This window comes from Aphelocoma coerulescens, chromosome 8 (genome assembly GCF_041296385.1).
Source record: "Aphelocoma coerulescens isolate FSJ_1873_10779 chromosome 8, UR_Acoe_1.0, whole genome shotgun sequence".
Classification (NCBI taxonomy): Eukaryota; Metazoa; Chordata; class Aves; order Passeriformes; family Corvidae; genus Aphelocoma; species Aphelocoma coerulescens.
This window is the reverse complement of record NC_091022.1, coordinates 11,492,188-11,508,256: the sequence shown is the minus strand read 5'-3', so window position 1 is coordinate 11,508,256 and position 16,069 is coordinate 11,492,188. Positions and strand designations below refer to the sequence as shown.

The following is a 16,069-nucleotide window of genomic DNA, read 5'->3' as shown; positions in this document are numbered from 1 at the left end:
CATCCTGCAGAGTCCTGCTTCATGCTCTGAGTGTCATCCTGCTCGATGTGGATTCAAACAGCAAGGCAGTGTTGCTTGGAAGAAATTCTCTCTCATCATGTCACCGGTCTGTTGTACATTCAAGATGGGGTGAATTGAGGATTCAACAGATGTAGTTCTGGCATTTTTTAAACTTACAATGTGTCATAATCTTTAATGTAAATTTTTGTATATATTGTACTGCTTTGTTTTCATACTGATTCTTTTCAATATTTTGATTTTATTAATTGGATAATGGATTTGGTAATCTTAAACCCAAGGTTCTCCTAAGTAATGGGATGATGCCACACTAGAAAGCTGTCTGTGTACTTGGTGACCTGGCCTGAAATTTGATAAAATATTGTATAGCCAGACTCAAAATGAAGAAAGAATCAAGAACTAATTTAAGAATGTATTTTTTTATTATTTTAATATACTCTGTCTTACCTTAAATGTATTTTAAATAGTCTCTTATTTAGTGCTACAGTTAGCAAAACATTCTGTGAGCTAATGAGGCATGTAGTGGTCATTATGCTGGATCTGCAACAAGCATCAGATATTCTGTAGTAGCTCATATGCCACCTTTGATGCTAAAACCTGCTTTATGTAAAACTAGGTTATTACCATTCAGAGTATTCCTGTGTCTGGTTCAGAAGGAACCTTTACTTTGTGCTGTTGGCAAAAGATTTCATTTTGATTTTTATCTCAAAGGCCAAAAGGCTGGTTGTTTTTTCATCCCAGATTTCTCCTTCCAGTGTGTATTTCTGTGTGTGCACATACTCTGTTCCCACTGGATAGGTCAGAGTCTTGGCTGGGACATGATGTATGTGGGTGCTGGCATATGGCCAGAAATTACATTGAAGATGGTGAGGATGGGTCAGGCTGCTTAAAGACTCTGAATACTTTTTTTTTCTGGAAGGGGGACAATACCTCCCAGATGGGAATGTTTTCAGATGGTATTATATTCTGAGATGAGTGGGAATAAAACTGGGCTGAGACCTGTGTAGAGTAGAATTTACAAAGAAATCCATGTGCAATTCGATGAGTGACAAGGTTTAGAATCACTTTAATTTGCTTTCCAGTAATGAGGAAATATACAGATGTGTAATAAAACATCTTGCATGTTTTGCTGAGTTGCTTTAAATTCTAGTGGGTAAAATATGTCACTGGATCTTCTTACCTCTTAAACAAAATGATCTTTAGAATGAAAAATACATTCTCTTGGAAGCTGCTCTAATAAGGATTAACTTCTTCAGCTGCAGAGGGCATTCATGTTGTGTTAGCTATCTGCTTGGAATTCGGTCAGGGTAGTGGTAACACATTTACTTGTAGAAGCTCCTGGCCCCATGCTGTCTCCAGGGGCAGAAGGCACTCCCAGAGTCTTGGCAGAGAGGACGTGGCCTGCCTTGTGCAGCTGGGCTCAGGCCAGTGGCTGGGAAGTGGGAGAGACAGCGCAGTGAGCTCCTCTTCTTACAGCACTGAGGGGTTTTTGAAGGCCTGCTATTTCCAAGTATTGATTCACCTTGTGAAACTGAAATGCAGAGATTTGTGCCAAAAGTCTGCTAGCTCAGATTTGGCCAGAGGGTTGAATAACCCCAGGGGTTATTCAGCAGTAATCAATGGAGATGTGGCATTTAAAACTATTTAACCTGTTTAGCTTAAGAATTTGTGAAGGGTAGGTCAAATTATATGATGTTCATGTAATTGGTCCATCAAACCTTATAATTAAACATTTACACTTGGTAATCTTAGTGTAGAGTTAAGTCTGTATGAAATGTGTAGGTGATTTAAAAATTTACTTCCCAAGCTTTCTTAATTAAAACTTCTTTCCAGTCATTGAATAGTAATTTAATATTAGTCTGGGGACATCGGAGTTAAACTAATTACTCATATTGTGTTCTTGGAACTTGGATTTTTTGAGAGATGGCCATTTTTGTGCAGAAATACTAAATTTGATTATTTATTTTGGAGTTGAGAGACACTTTAGAGTAAAAGTATTTTCATCTTTTGTTTTATGTGGTTGTGGAAATTGTGCTTCACACATGCTATCTTAAGAGTGGATGGCAAAGGGAATAAGACTGCTGAAATAATTAGTTTTTACAATTTTTAACACCATATTCCGATGCTTACAGGTTTTGTTCTTCTCACAATGAAGCTAAATTAAAATCTCTGAGAAAGAGGTCCCTCTAATATAGCATAATGAAGTCTTTAAATGGGTACAGTTGTAGGTCATCATGAATAGGAATGCAGTGACCTTTGTCTTGACAATGAAGCTGACACAGGCTTCTCAGAGCTGTTCTTTTTTTTATTATTTCTCCGCCAGAAAGGACACAAATAAAACAGAGGATCCCCCTTCTCCCATCAGTGAACAAAATCAAAAGACTAGAAAATGTGTTGTAATTTGTCAGTTTGCAAAATCTAGAAATAACACTGACTTCTTTCTCAATATAGACACTGCTGCAGGAACAATTTGTGGCAAGGAGTTGGGAAAGGAAGGAAAGTGTACTTGACTGGCCGTATGATTGGTAAAGGGCCTTCTGGTTTCTTAAGGTACTTTCTAATAGCCTGTTTTGATTGTGGCATACAGAGCAGCAAGGCATTCAAAATTATTACTTGTACTACTTACAGTTTTGTATCTAGAAAAATCACAAATCTTCCTGTCATTCATTTTACACCCATTTTTGTGGTACATTGCAGGCTTGCAATGCACTGTGTTGGAATCTAGCAAGGCTTGAATTTCTTGGTGGCCCGTGTAAAAAAGCAAAGCGTTTTGCAGAAAGGACACAAATGTGGCTGTTCCCTAACGGGGAGACACCGTTGCTCTATCCAACTTCAGCAGAGGCTTGTGAATTGCAGGGCTCAGCAATTTTCTTTAACCACAGAGAACCATCTGTCATTCTTAAATAATGGCCCTACCTGCTACTTTAGGACTTTTCTCAAGGCTTCAGCAGTGTTGATCTGAATTGTGCTGCCTCTTGTAGAGGAGAGGCCTCTGTAGCAGAGCAAACTCTAAGTGTGCAGTCAAGGTAATGAATGGAGATTTGTTCCTTTTGTAAGAAGTTATATCTATAGAAGTGCTTCTCTATGATCAGATAATGATTTTATTTATTTTTAGCCAAGGACTAAAACAACATGTTTTTTTGAAGACAAGCTTGTTTACTCGATGATGAATGATATTCCCATAAGGCCACAGCGTGGGTGAGTACCTGGAACAGGTATATTGGGAATGTCCCTCTCTGAGAATATGCTTCATCAAAAGAAAAACAAGAAAGTAAATAAAAGTTTAGAGTATGCACATGTAATTTCAGAGTTGTGTAAACTAAAAGAGTGGAACAGCAGTTAACATATAATACCATAAGTTTTTAAAACCTATTTCAGGAAAAAAATACACTGATACCATATAAATGGATCTAGTGGACAGTGAGAAGTGACTTTAAATATGACATGAAAATAAAAAGGAATGTGGGACACTATGTTAATAGTCGGTTAGAAATATTTAACTTGTTGTTTTCTGTAAATGAGAATACTTACTCCTAAAGCTTACATAATAAGCTGGAATGTGACCAATTTGATACCAGAACAGCAATGTGCTGTTGTGGCAAGAAAGGAGTTCATCCACAGGGATGATTAAGCACCTGGATTCTCTTTGGTAATAGGAGGGGGCTGAGAGAGCTGGGAGTGTTTAGCCTGGAGAAAACCAGGCTCAGCAGGATCTCATCATTGCCTACCAATACCTAAGGAGAAAGAATGAAGATGAGGGAGCCAGACTCTTGGCAGTTGTACCCCCTGGCAGGACAAGAGGTAATGGATACAAAACACATGGGCTTCCACAAGAAAACACTTTTACTGGGAGGGTTGTCAAACAGAGGAGTAAGTTGCCAGAAAAGTCATAGAATGTCCACCTGAGGAGATATTTGAAGCCCAACTGCACATGATTCAGGACAGCCTGCTCTACCTCACCTGGCTTGAGCAGGAGATTTGGGCAAAATGATCTCATGAGGTCCTTTCCAACATCAATAATTATGTGATTCTCTATAGTTTTGTTTGATTGGTGGTCTGTGCCAAATAGGAACCACAGGTTCCATGCTGAAGGGACAGTATGTCTCTAGGAAGTAGTACAATGGTGTGTCTGAAAGTGCATTGTTTAATGGAACAAATGGGCTTGGGAATTCAGGATGTTGCTGGGACTCCTGGTAAGAGGTTCAATGTTTCAGATGTCTAGCTTGGACACTTGAGTCTGCATTAACTTGCAAGCCTTTTCCATGACAAGTCTTCCCATGACTTTTGTTAAAGATTAAGAAGAAAAGACGGTGAAAGCATTGTGAAATAAAATTTTTGCTGTTTATATAATATATAATAAATATATAATATATAATATATAATATTTTTTGTTCATTTGTTACTTTGTTTTAATAACTTTCCTCCTTTCATTTCTTGTTAGCTGTAGAAGGTTACAAAAAGGAAACATCTGACTGACACTAATTTACCTGATTTGGAGATGGTATTTGCTTTTTCCCTCTTCTCCCCAAAGTTAGCTGAAATGGCCTGAATTGAAGCTGCTCTTGTTCAGAGCTCATGCAGAGCAAAGCAGGGAGAATGCAGCTTCTGGTTTTGGTTCAGACTTTGACTTGAAATCTTTCTTCTGGAGAAAGGCAGGCACAGAGCATTATCTTATCAGTCTGTTGATAAGTTGTAACAGCATTAGGCTCTTTCAGGCATTGCTGTCAGCTGTTGTTCTGGTCACGGGCTTGGTTGTTGCAAAAGATTGTCTTGACAGGGTGAGACAGCTTTTTTTCCCCCTCCTTTTTAAACAGAAAGCATAAAATTATTAAAAAGGATGGGGATTAAAATATATGTAGTGAATGGATGACAGCAGGAACATAAGTTTTATATTCCAGATGTTTTTTGAAGCTTAATCAAAGCTGGATATTATGGCGATGTAATTTGGGTCGTCCTGGGTGGGTCTAGTCTGGCTGTTCCTCGGGATCAGGGCAGCAATGCTAAATGGTGCTGCAGTGAATCCTGAGCTTCCATGTGCTGATAGTTGTCAGTTCTAATGAGAAGTTTCATAATTTTCACACATCTGCTGTAGATCTAGTTTTAAGTAATGGCTTTTAACAGAGGTCAGAATTTTTCTGACATGCTTGCAGTAGGCCTTTCTTTTCTCTGCTCTACACTTCTTTTGTTTGTTAGACTTGATTTCATCACAGACCTTGGGTTTTATCAGAGGGTGTTGTTTGGACTAACTCAATATTTCCATCCTCAACTTTTCTGGCTTCTATAAACAGTAAGTCTTCGTTGGTTTATGCTTACAGATACGTGTTTTCATGGTTTTAAAACCCTCTTTGTGCATACTCAGTGTATACTTGGGTGTATTTGTCAAATATGCATAATGTAAATGCAGTAAAAACTTCTGTGAAAATCCCTGATTCTCTGGGATGCTGCAATAGAAAGATGTTATATTTTTTAAAGGGTAGGAACTGGACTAGTGTTCCTCTAAAGTGTTAGAGGATATTATCCTTTTTGACATGGAAAGCCATATTATTGCTGAATGCTATGATTATTGATTTTTATGAAACTTCTTGCTCTAATAATGTGGGAAGATAGCCCTTTATTCATGTGTGTCAGTCTGTCATTACTGAACTTAGGAGGATTTTCAGAAAATACTTAACTAGCCTCAGGACAGATTTACGGCTTCACGTAATCTTGATTTTCTTCTACAGTTTTTCTGTATATATTTTTCCTTTTTGTGTTTTGTTTTTCTAAGATGGCAGTGAGTAAACAGCCAAAATGCCCCAAGGTGGACTTTCTGTTGGTGATGATCCTCTGGTTCAGTAAGTGGATGAAGCCCTTGGATGAGAGGCTCCACTGACATTGGAGCTAGAGAGTGGCTGATGATAGTAACTGGTTTCACCCTCCATGGAACAGGACCAGGGGAGAATACACCTTTTGAGTTGTTTTCATGGGCAGATGCTGATATCTCAGTAAGGGTGTGTTTGGTAATACTGCTCTTCTGGGTGGACTAGGAAGCAGTAACTCAAGAGGATGGACTCTCATTATCTTGGCCTTGACCCTTGTACCTTCTACCTTGTTCCAGTCCTGCTTCTCTTCGTGCACTTAACTCAATAAGCAAATACCAGTTGTCTCATTCAGATCTCCCTGTTCTACAAATCTTTGCCCCTCTCTTAGCTCCTGCTTTGCTATTTCCATCATCCTATGTGTACCCTCCTTCAGTCCTAATCTTATTTCTGCTCCTGCATTCCTTGCCTGACCAGTTTCTGCATCCTGCTACATGTTCTGTTCTTCCCTCCTGTTCCAGGTTCTCCAGACTCCTTGTCCTTATGTGTTATTTCCCTTTGTCTGTGCCTAGATTTTATTTCTTTGCATGAGATGCAGAGGATTGATATTTACTTGCCATGTGAATGTCTTGCTGCTGTTGGGATAAAGAGCTGTTGTAACTGGCCTTTACATGAATAGTTTGGTTTTACCCCTCTTGGCAGGCAGGAGGCACGTTTTCTAGCATGCTGGAAGAATAGGGCCGACTACAGTTTTTCAGAAATTTATATCATGTGGATGAATTTAGGTAGATTTTCTTGAAAATACATAGCAGTGTACCCCTGTGACACAATGGATACATTCCTATTGAAACTCAGTCATCTTTGGGAGTACCAGAGATTGCATTTAAAAAAAAAATCTAAAAATTTATTTATTTATTGATAATTAAGACAATATGTTTTTTGTTAGCATTCTTCTAGCAATTGAGCGAGGCTTTTCTGAATAACTAATGTATATATTTATTTTCATGCACATGTGTGCACAGAAAGCATCTGACAGTGTCAAATGTGGTTAATGAAAATGTGATCAGCTTTGCAATCACAAGCTACTGACAACAAGATCTTGAAAGGTTTTGGAGTAAAGTTTTAGAAGGCAATCTATAGACTGTTAATTAGAGTAGATCAGTTGAAATAATATTAAAGGCAATGGAGATGGACAGAACTTTTTACAGCTCCCACTGAAGCACCAGGAATTGCATTGCCTTGGGCAAGTAATGTTACCAGATACAATAGGTAGTTTATCTGTGGCTGCAGGTTCCATATTCCTAGAGAGGAGCTAGTACTGCAAATTACCCAGTTGTAATGCAATAATCCATCAGACATCTACTCCTTTTGAAGGCTATTTAATTGAATGAACTGCAGTATAAACAAGTTGTATCGTTACATATATGAAAGCTCCAGAAGGATGTGACTTACTCATTCTGTTGCCCTTCCAAACCCCTTTTTTAAAATTTGCAGTGGAGAATTTTAGAAAGGTATTTCATTGTAGTAAACATTTAATTTTTCTAAACATCTCTGTGTAAATTAATACCAAATCTTCCATAATTTAAAAAAATAATTGGAGCTTTATTGAGTATATTTAGGAAAGATACCTTCTTCTTCCAGTAGTTCCTGCAGTCAGAAATTAGTTTTGGTTTACATGTTAAATTGGTAGTGTTGCTTAAAAGAACCACTCTCCAACTGCAGGGAATACTGAGCAATAGTTTTGGGAAGTGTAATTGTAACTGCCCAGATAATGAATTAAATGCTTGTACAGTCTTTTCTCACTGAATAAAGGTGACATCAATTGCACTTAAAATGTACTTTTTAAACCATTTAAATAAAACTTTCACAGTTATTCTGAGTTGAACCAAATTAACTTAGCATAAGTTGAGGAGTTCTCTATTTTGAGCTAAATGGGAATCACCTTCACATATTGCAGATTGACCACAAGAAAGATGTTATGGTTTTATTTTAAAAGTTTGTCATAAGCTAAAGCAGTACATCACATACAAGCGAATGTACACTTTCCAGTCTGTCATAAGCACTGTCTTACTGACTAGTGCAGAGTGTAAGGGTGTTGTAAGTAAACTTGGTAGCAAATGGTATTTTTGATTCCACCTTTTTTGTGATGAAAGGAGTAACAGTGTGAGGGATTTAGGCTTTTGCACAGTTAGTGGTCTTGTGTTTTTGGGCTGCATTTTGGATGCTCTAAGGTGGCATTATTACTGAAAGAAGTCAGCCTGCCTTCTGCAGTCCTTGGCTGCTTGCTCTCTCCAGCAAAAAAACCCAAAACCCAAAAATAAAACCCCAAAAAACACACACACACAAAAGGGCAGCTTATTTTTCATGTAGATAATGCATTTCATCCAATTTTTTTCAGCTCACAAAAATACTTACCCTTGTGCAAGTGTGTAGGGGGCACTGAATAGGACAGAGCTGGTGTTTTTCTGTGACAAACTTGATTTAAATTGATCATCAACATGTTTTTCCATTAGTTTAATTGCTGATTGTTCCTGTTCTTTTGTTATACTCTATCTAGAACTTCAGGTCAGGAGGTCAAGTCTGCTGGCATATTTTCCTGTGCCTTCAGAACGGCGTTGCCTCTGGCCCGTGTATTCATCTCCCTGCGTGTCATGCTGTTAGTGCTTTCTCTGATGTACTCACTTTAAAAGCACTATTTATGGGTTTAGATACTCCCTTCAAAACATAAACATGAATAATTTAATTTATATGTGACATCACTGTAAGTGATATAAACACATGTAATTGTGTACAGTATGCTATGAAAGAATTATTTCAGTTATAATGCCTGCTATTTCTAACTGATTACACTGTCTTTGCTAAATTCATATAAAAGGGAAGAAACAGCAGAGAGCTGCTTTTGCAGTTGACCTTTTGAAAGTTGAGTTTGCTGCTTGATGTATGCACAGATTTTTCACTTCTGACAAGAAGAAATCCTGTGTCGTCCTCATTTATAATGTATAGACCTCTCTTTCCATATTTATATTATTTAAGAATAGTGTGAGTTCTCAGAAATGCTGCCATTCAAGTGCAGAATGATGGTACCCAGCCTTCTGTGTGTACAGTTTGGAATATGGCGAGGATTCTGCTGGCTTAATTACTGTGCTGCTGCTTTTCTGATTAATGACTGAAACCTTGACTTATTGGACGATCAAAGACCATCTGAATTTCATTGTTTCTGAGGACATGCACAGCTTTGACAGGTCAAGAGAAGAAGAAAATTAACTGACTTTTGGCTAAAATTCATTAATTCCTCAATTGCTTCTTTGAATTAATCCGGTCTTCTTGCTCAGAGAATGTTTCTAAGTGTGAGAAACAGGAGCTTCCTAATTCTTCAATCATTGAGTTTTATTTAGACACTACATTGGTAAAAGTTATAGAGTCAAAATGTATTGTGGTGCTGGATTCTCCACGTATCAGCAGCTTTCTGAATTCCAGCAGAAGCATTTATGTGCATAGTTAGGACAACTACTTAGCAGTTTAATTGATTTCTTGAAAAAGGGGGATTTCTGAAGGTAATCAGGTCTCTGAAAAATGCATTGATTAAAAATAAATCAATCTCTCAGCTGCACAATTTTATAATCTGGTTGGACTTTTATCTCTAGAAGACTGTTGTTGTTCTGTGGGTTCTGATGCTGGAAATTAGTTGAATGCATAAGCATTCTATAGTTTTTGACTTCTAAAAGTGCCTGTACATTGTTTAGCTCTTAAAGTATAACAAATGCATAAACAGTATCACTGCATCCCAAATCAAACTTACCTGGCTGTATTCTTGCCTCAAAATCAGATTTTGTTTACAATACTATATCAATAAGCTTTTTGAAGTTTTCGGTTTGATTTTTTTTATCATCTTATACTAATATAGCACTGCAATATATATCTACAAATACAGCTTTATTTAAAACAAACAACTTTCAGTGAAATTGCATTACCTTTCTACTACTAAACACAGATTTATATGTGAGGACTAGAACACTGAAGGTCTCTGAGTCCAATGTTATAAATGTGAATGCTTCCAGTAGCTAATATTTATGCTTTTTCTTATTTTCTGAAAGGTAATATTACTTGTAAGATACTCATAGTGAAGAGTTGAATATCCTTTTCTTTGTATGAAAGTGTAACAGTCTTCCTCTGACTGATTGTGCAGTCATGACATAGCTGAGGTGAAGATCCAACTTCAAACATTGCAAGATAAATCATTTCCACATTCTTGCTTAAGTGGCTATTTTAGTGTAGAGAAGCACATTTTCTGTTGAGTGCTAATGCCACTGTCTCCTTGACCCAAGGTCTTAACTATTCTGAGCAAAGTAGATTTGGTACTTAGTGTAAGGAAGAGTTTGCAAGTAAAACAGTTGTGCCATGTAGAAATTTTGAAATTTCTGCACCTTGTGGGATTGTCCATTGATAAAAGTATTGATTGAACGAAGTATGCATTATACAAGGTATTAATAGACGTATTCTTCTTTCTTATTTATAGAAACTGGAGTGGGTGGCTGGGATCACAGCTATGTGTACGCTTGTGTAAAGGACCTCCAAGAAGGGTGTATGTTTCTCAAGTTATTATTTTGGCCAGCTGCTCTGCCCTTGTTTTTAGCAATGAGATCTATTAGCATGAGGCATTTGGCTAAAAGGGGAGGAAGTAGGAGTGTTTAATGTTGCTTAATGGAAACAAGGCTCTAGTTTTATCTTAATTTTGCTGTTTGAGGGCAGTCTGGCAATTAACTTATGAGAAACAAAGCCACTGAACTATTTTTGTAGTCTTAGCAGATAAATCTCTGGAATTTTGTTAACTAACAATGCTGGTTAAGCTTCAGTAGCTTTATTGCCAGTTGGAATATAATGGAGTTAACTACAGTCAGCTACACTTAACATGAGCTAAGGCTATGGCCATTTCTGCTTTCAATGTGCCACCTTTGAGATGTGTTGCTGCTTTTAGTCTGAGTTGCCAGTACTGTGCCATGATGTTCCCAAACCCCTTGGGCAGTGGCAGTCCCAGAAGTGGCATTACAGAAGAGCCACTTCTGCCCCTTGATTGTCCCAGCTTGTGGTGTTAAATTTTTCCACAAATACAGAGAGGCCTTGAATATCTGAAAGGCTATCTAAGTTGCAAAGAGGAAGAACATTTGCAGGAACAGGGAGAAAGTATATGCAATTATTCTGCTATTCTTTTGACTGCTTGTTTTTAGTGGCTGCATAAGACATTTCTAAAATTGAGTGTTTATGTGGGAGTAAAAAGAAGGATGCTCTTGCCTTGGTGCTACCTGGTGATTCTCCAATTGTTTTTCTAACACAGAATTGTCCAGCTGTATTTGCCAGCGTAGAAAGAGCATGGGACAAGGTCTCTGCTTCATGCTGTTCCTGCCTTTTGCAAGAGTAGTCTTACATCTCTCAAAGAGATGAGCTATTGTTTGGAAAAGCCTTTTCCTATTTTTATTGTTTCCTCATCTCAAAAAAATAGACTGTAAAAGATAGATGGCATTTACCTTTAAATGAATTTTATTTGGTTTAATTCAAGCAGCAACTTCAGTGACTGTTTATCAAATACCATCACACTTCTTCCTTTTTAAAGGAAATGGAAAAAATGTCTGACACAAAGGCATCTGAAATGAAACACTCAATAATCACAATATACCAAGATCTTACCTATTGGAAGTACTGTGTAAGTGCTAAAAATAAAACACAGACTCATTTAGTCCTCAGCATTTAAAAGTAAATTGTTTGAAACTGAAAAGAATAGATGGAAAATGAGTTTTCCTGGGAAATAAACTTAGGTACTTCAATTTGTGCTTCTTACGATAGATATTTTAGTAGTATGTGTAATAAATGTAAAGTTGTTATTTAGTAATGTGAACAATAATGTCAGCAATAATAAGGATGGGTAATGACAGTCCAGCAGCATTTTCTGGCTGAGGATACCAAGGGAAAAACTGTTATTTACTCCACAATTGGTATTGTATATATATTTTCTCATTCTCACTTCCTTCAAGTTGCCTGTCAATCAACTATTACTATGCTCTTTTATGTCAGTGCATTATAGGGTGGGCTAGCAAAGCTACTCATGAAAGATTCAGCTGCATTAAAAGAATTTGCTTAAAAAAGAAATTCCTTACTGGCTTTACAGGACTGCCCAAAGGAGTCAAGCGTTTATGGATATAGCAAGTAGCTACATGGTGGAGTATAAGGAACCATAAATTGTAAGTATTGAATATTGAATTCTAAATAGAAGCTGAAAAGTAAAAGCAAGTGTGGTGTATGTTTTGTGTAATAAACGTCTTTAAGGATGCAAAGTAGCCATAGAAAAGTCACTCAAGACCTTGCTTCCCTTTCTACTCATCTTCAGCTTCAGGTACACACAAAATTAGATTTTACTGAGTGAGGAAACTCAACGCTTTTTTTTCCCTTTGGAAACATATTTAATGACACTTGCCTAGCTGCTTCATATTTCTAGTCTTTCTTTTCCCTCCTTGAAATGGAAAGATTTACACAGCGTCTGCAGTTGTATGAAACATGAAAAAACGATTAGGTAATTGTTGGGCACAGTATGCTGAACATATAAAGCTTCATGTGACAGCATAGGGTATTAGCTGCAATTGAAGATAAATGTATATTCACATACTCTGCATACTAATTGGTGAAGTTCTGGCTGAGCTAGTGTCTCCCATTTCCTTCTAACCTGAAAATGTTTTCTTTATGGTGGGACAGCAGTGCTGGTTTGCACTTAATTTAAGATGATTTTATATTTTTATTTTTATATTCCTTGATTCTAATCTGAATACATGTAGATAAAACACAGGACAGATTTCCATGTTAGCTGGAAGTGCTTTTAGAAGTATCAGGTCTTTTTACGGTTCTTTCAATTAAACAGTGAAATACAAGTGAGAATGGGTTGCACTGCAGGATGAGTTTACAGTTCTCAGGTAGCTGCAGGTCAGTTGCACGAAAACTATCTTTGACAATTTCTTCTGTGCAGGGAAAATGTAATAAAGGAATAACTGATATTTCACAGTGTTTCTGAATATACAAAGTATATTTAGTGTTAATTTACATATCCAAAGTTACAGGCCTTTCATCATAAAGATTTTTCTTTAAAAATTGATATTTCCTTTCACCATTGTTCTGAAAAGGAAGGGGAAAAAGAAGTCTTTGAAGTAAGTACCTACAGTTGAAACTAGTGTGGACTGCATTCAATGTAACACAGAAGCAACATCATCTCAAACTGGGAGAGGAGAATACTTAGCTCATTAAGTACTTGGCTGCAGTCAAAATATTTAGTTTGACATTTTTCTTACTATGGCTCCCAAGGCTTTGATCTCCTTGTAGAGAAGACTGAGATTTGCAAGGGGCAAATCAGAGCCTAAATATTTAGTAAACTGTATGGTTTTTTACTTAGAACAATAAAAACATGGAGCATTTATTAACTGGACATTAGCATTAATTATTAATGTGAATAAGAGCATGATTAGTTAGGTTATTATTTGTCATCTTTCACATCTAGAAGAACCCCTTAAAAATTGTTTTCATGTTTGTCTTAAACGCTACCCTTCTTTTTCCCCATCAGATTAATTGCAGTAGTACGAAATTTGTTGGTTTTCAAATGTGGAATATGGATTTCCTCAGCCTTTTTCTGCTTAGTTTCTTGCCTTCTTGATTTCTGCTTCCCTCCAGGTACCTTTTTCTTCCCTGAATCATTGTCTGTTAATTCTTTTTGTCTTTGTTTCTCTTCTGGTCCAACTATAACTGTGACCTTTAACACACAAAGAAGGACAATTTCTTCTTTTCCACTATTATAGGCTTATGTACAGGACTGTGACAGTCTTTGCAGAGAAACTACCTCTTCTGTTGTTGGCTTCAACCAACTAGAAGCTCTGTATTTAAATTCTTATTTAACACTTCTGTGCATGTAACTTTTTTCTCAAAATAGTGCACCTCCCATGTGAAGAAAATGCTCGCTTGCAGGATGCTGCCACTGTTGTTTCTCTTTCACTGTGTTGTAGGGATTTTATACCCTTTACCTTTCTCACTGTGGGAGATGACTTTGCAGTGCATGGTAGAAGGAAGCACTGGGGAGAAGGGTAGCTCTGGCTTTAAAGCCAAGTCAGCTGTGTTGTAGAAGCTAAAAGCAAAAATCAGCAGTGAGCTGAAAATAAATTGTTGTCTGGGAGAAATATTTTCTCTGTGGTATTTCTGCAACATCATTGAATGACTGAAATAGATGTTTGATAGATGTGTCATGAAAGCAGCCCAACTGCTTTCCTCTTTAGAGAAAGTTCAAATTTTTTTTAATAGACAAAAAACCAAGTTAGATGACTTCTTCATGGCTCTAAACACAGATGGGAAAAAAATTCTCACGTTTAAGTGATTCTCTAAAAAAATGTATGCTGGTTAACTTCTTGCCCCTAACTGCATCAGTATTTGAAATTTTCTTTTGCATTGCTGCCTGTAGCTTTAATTTACATTAATTTACATAGACTAATATTTTTAGGATCTGTCTCCTTGGAATGGCTAATCTCTGCTGTGTTGTAGAGGAACATACTCCGTGGAGATGTTCTGTAGAAGAATCTTCTTTTGGTTGCCTCAAAATTAATTTTTTATGTGTGTCCTCCTCCTTTTGTAAAGTTAAGGTCAGTTTTATTAAAAATAATTGCGTGATTCATATCTCTGACTCACTGTTTTGCCCAGCCCGTGAAACAGAAATGGCAAGGCCTCCACAGGAGTCTGCGTTGGGTTAACATCATCAGTGTGTTAAATAGGAAAAGCTTTAGTATGCAAATATAAACAAGGGCCTTGGAAAATCCTAAGCAGAGGAAAATGGGCTGTTTGTCGGTTTTGTAGTGTTTACTTGCTTTTCCTATTGTGACAACAGATTTTATTTCCTAAAGCTTGTTCAAGCCGCAGTGTCACTGCGTTCAACCCGAAGGGCTCCAGTAACGCCCTTGAGCGCGGGCGAGGGGGCCGTGGCGGGCCGCGGCGTGAGGCCCCTCTCATCGCGGGGTACAGGGCCCTTCCCTGGCTTTGAAGCCTTTCTCTCCCTGCGTGTCCCTGCCAGGCAGGGCCGGCTGCAGGCAGGGCCGGCTGCAGGCAGGGCCGGCTGCAGGCAGGGCCGGCTGCAGGCAGGGCCGGCTGCAGGCAGGGCCGGCTGCAGGCAGGGCCGGCTGCAGGCAGGGCCGGCTGCAGGCAGGGCCGGCTGCAGGCAGGGCCGGCTGCAGGCAGGGCCGGCTGCAGGCAGGGCCGGCTGCAGGCAGGGCCGGCTGCAGGCAGGGGCTCAGCCCAGGGGTGCCCCCGCCGCCCTCAGAGCCCCCGGCCCGGCCTGGCCCCTGCCGCCGCCTCCGCGCTGCGGGCCGGTCACTCTGTGGGCCGGTCACTCTGTGGGCCGGTCACTCTGAGGGCCGGTCACTCTGAGGGCCGGTCACTCTGAGGGCCGGTCACTCTGAGGGCCGCGCTCCCGCAGCCGAGCTATCGGCGGCCAGCAAGGCGCTGGGAATGCTGTAAATGCTGCGGGATTGTGCTGGCCCTACCGAACCAGCTGCATTTCTAGCAGGGCCCTTGTACTGGGAGTGAAGTGCTGAGGGATGAAGACAAGCTGAAGAGTTCAGTATTCCTATTTCTCTTCCTCTTTGCTGACTTGGGGGCTCTGAATACCATATTTCCATTATGTCTTCTTTCCAAGGATTTTTTTGAGCGAGCATAGAGCCTGGCTCATTCCTTGAAAGTAATCAAATTTAGCCTTCTGCAATTTGAATGAACGTCTTAAGGCAGATTTACAAAATAGTCAACAGATGTGTGTTCCCGGCCATCAAATGGGAAATCAGTTATGGTTAAGATGTTTGTTGGTTTTTTTTTTTTTTTTTTCCTTTTTCTGGTTTGTTGTATGTTTTTTTTCAGTATGTAAAATAGAATATTGTCTGAGATTGACCCGGAGGGAATTGAAAGTTTCCATGAAGTTATCTTTCAGTATTCTTTTAAAGGAATAATTTTTATTCCTAAAATTCACATTAAGCAATTCCTCATACCGCACTTTCCTGCCAAGAAACATGATTTCTCAATCACGCTTGTAGCATCTGCTTTTGATTCACATATTCATTGTAATTGAATCCTGCGTTATCGGAGTGACTGTACTTGTTCCCAATCACTAACAAGGTACATAGCTTGCTGACATCTGCATATGCATGGGTTTGAAACTTGTTGTGTCCTGTTATCATTCCACCTCAGAGAAA

The 16,069-nt window shown here is 38.6% G+C and overlaps 1 long non-coding RNA gene across 1 annotated transcript in view; it reads left to right on the top strand.

Annotated features, from left to right (window-relative positions):
- The first annotated feature begins 3,718 nt into the window (after nt 1-3,718).
- The window catches only part of LOC138113891 (uncharacterized), a 46,538-nt gene continuing 34,187 nt past the window's right edge, over nt 3,719-16,069 (top strand). Inside the window, exons 1-2 of the long non-coding RNA XR_011152378.1 lie at nt 3,719-3,819; nt 11,977-12,049. This is a non-coding gene — a long non-coding RNA (uncharacterized lncRNA). The remainder of the gene's footprint in view (nt 3,820-11,976; nt 12,050-16,069) is intronic.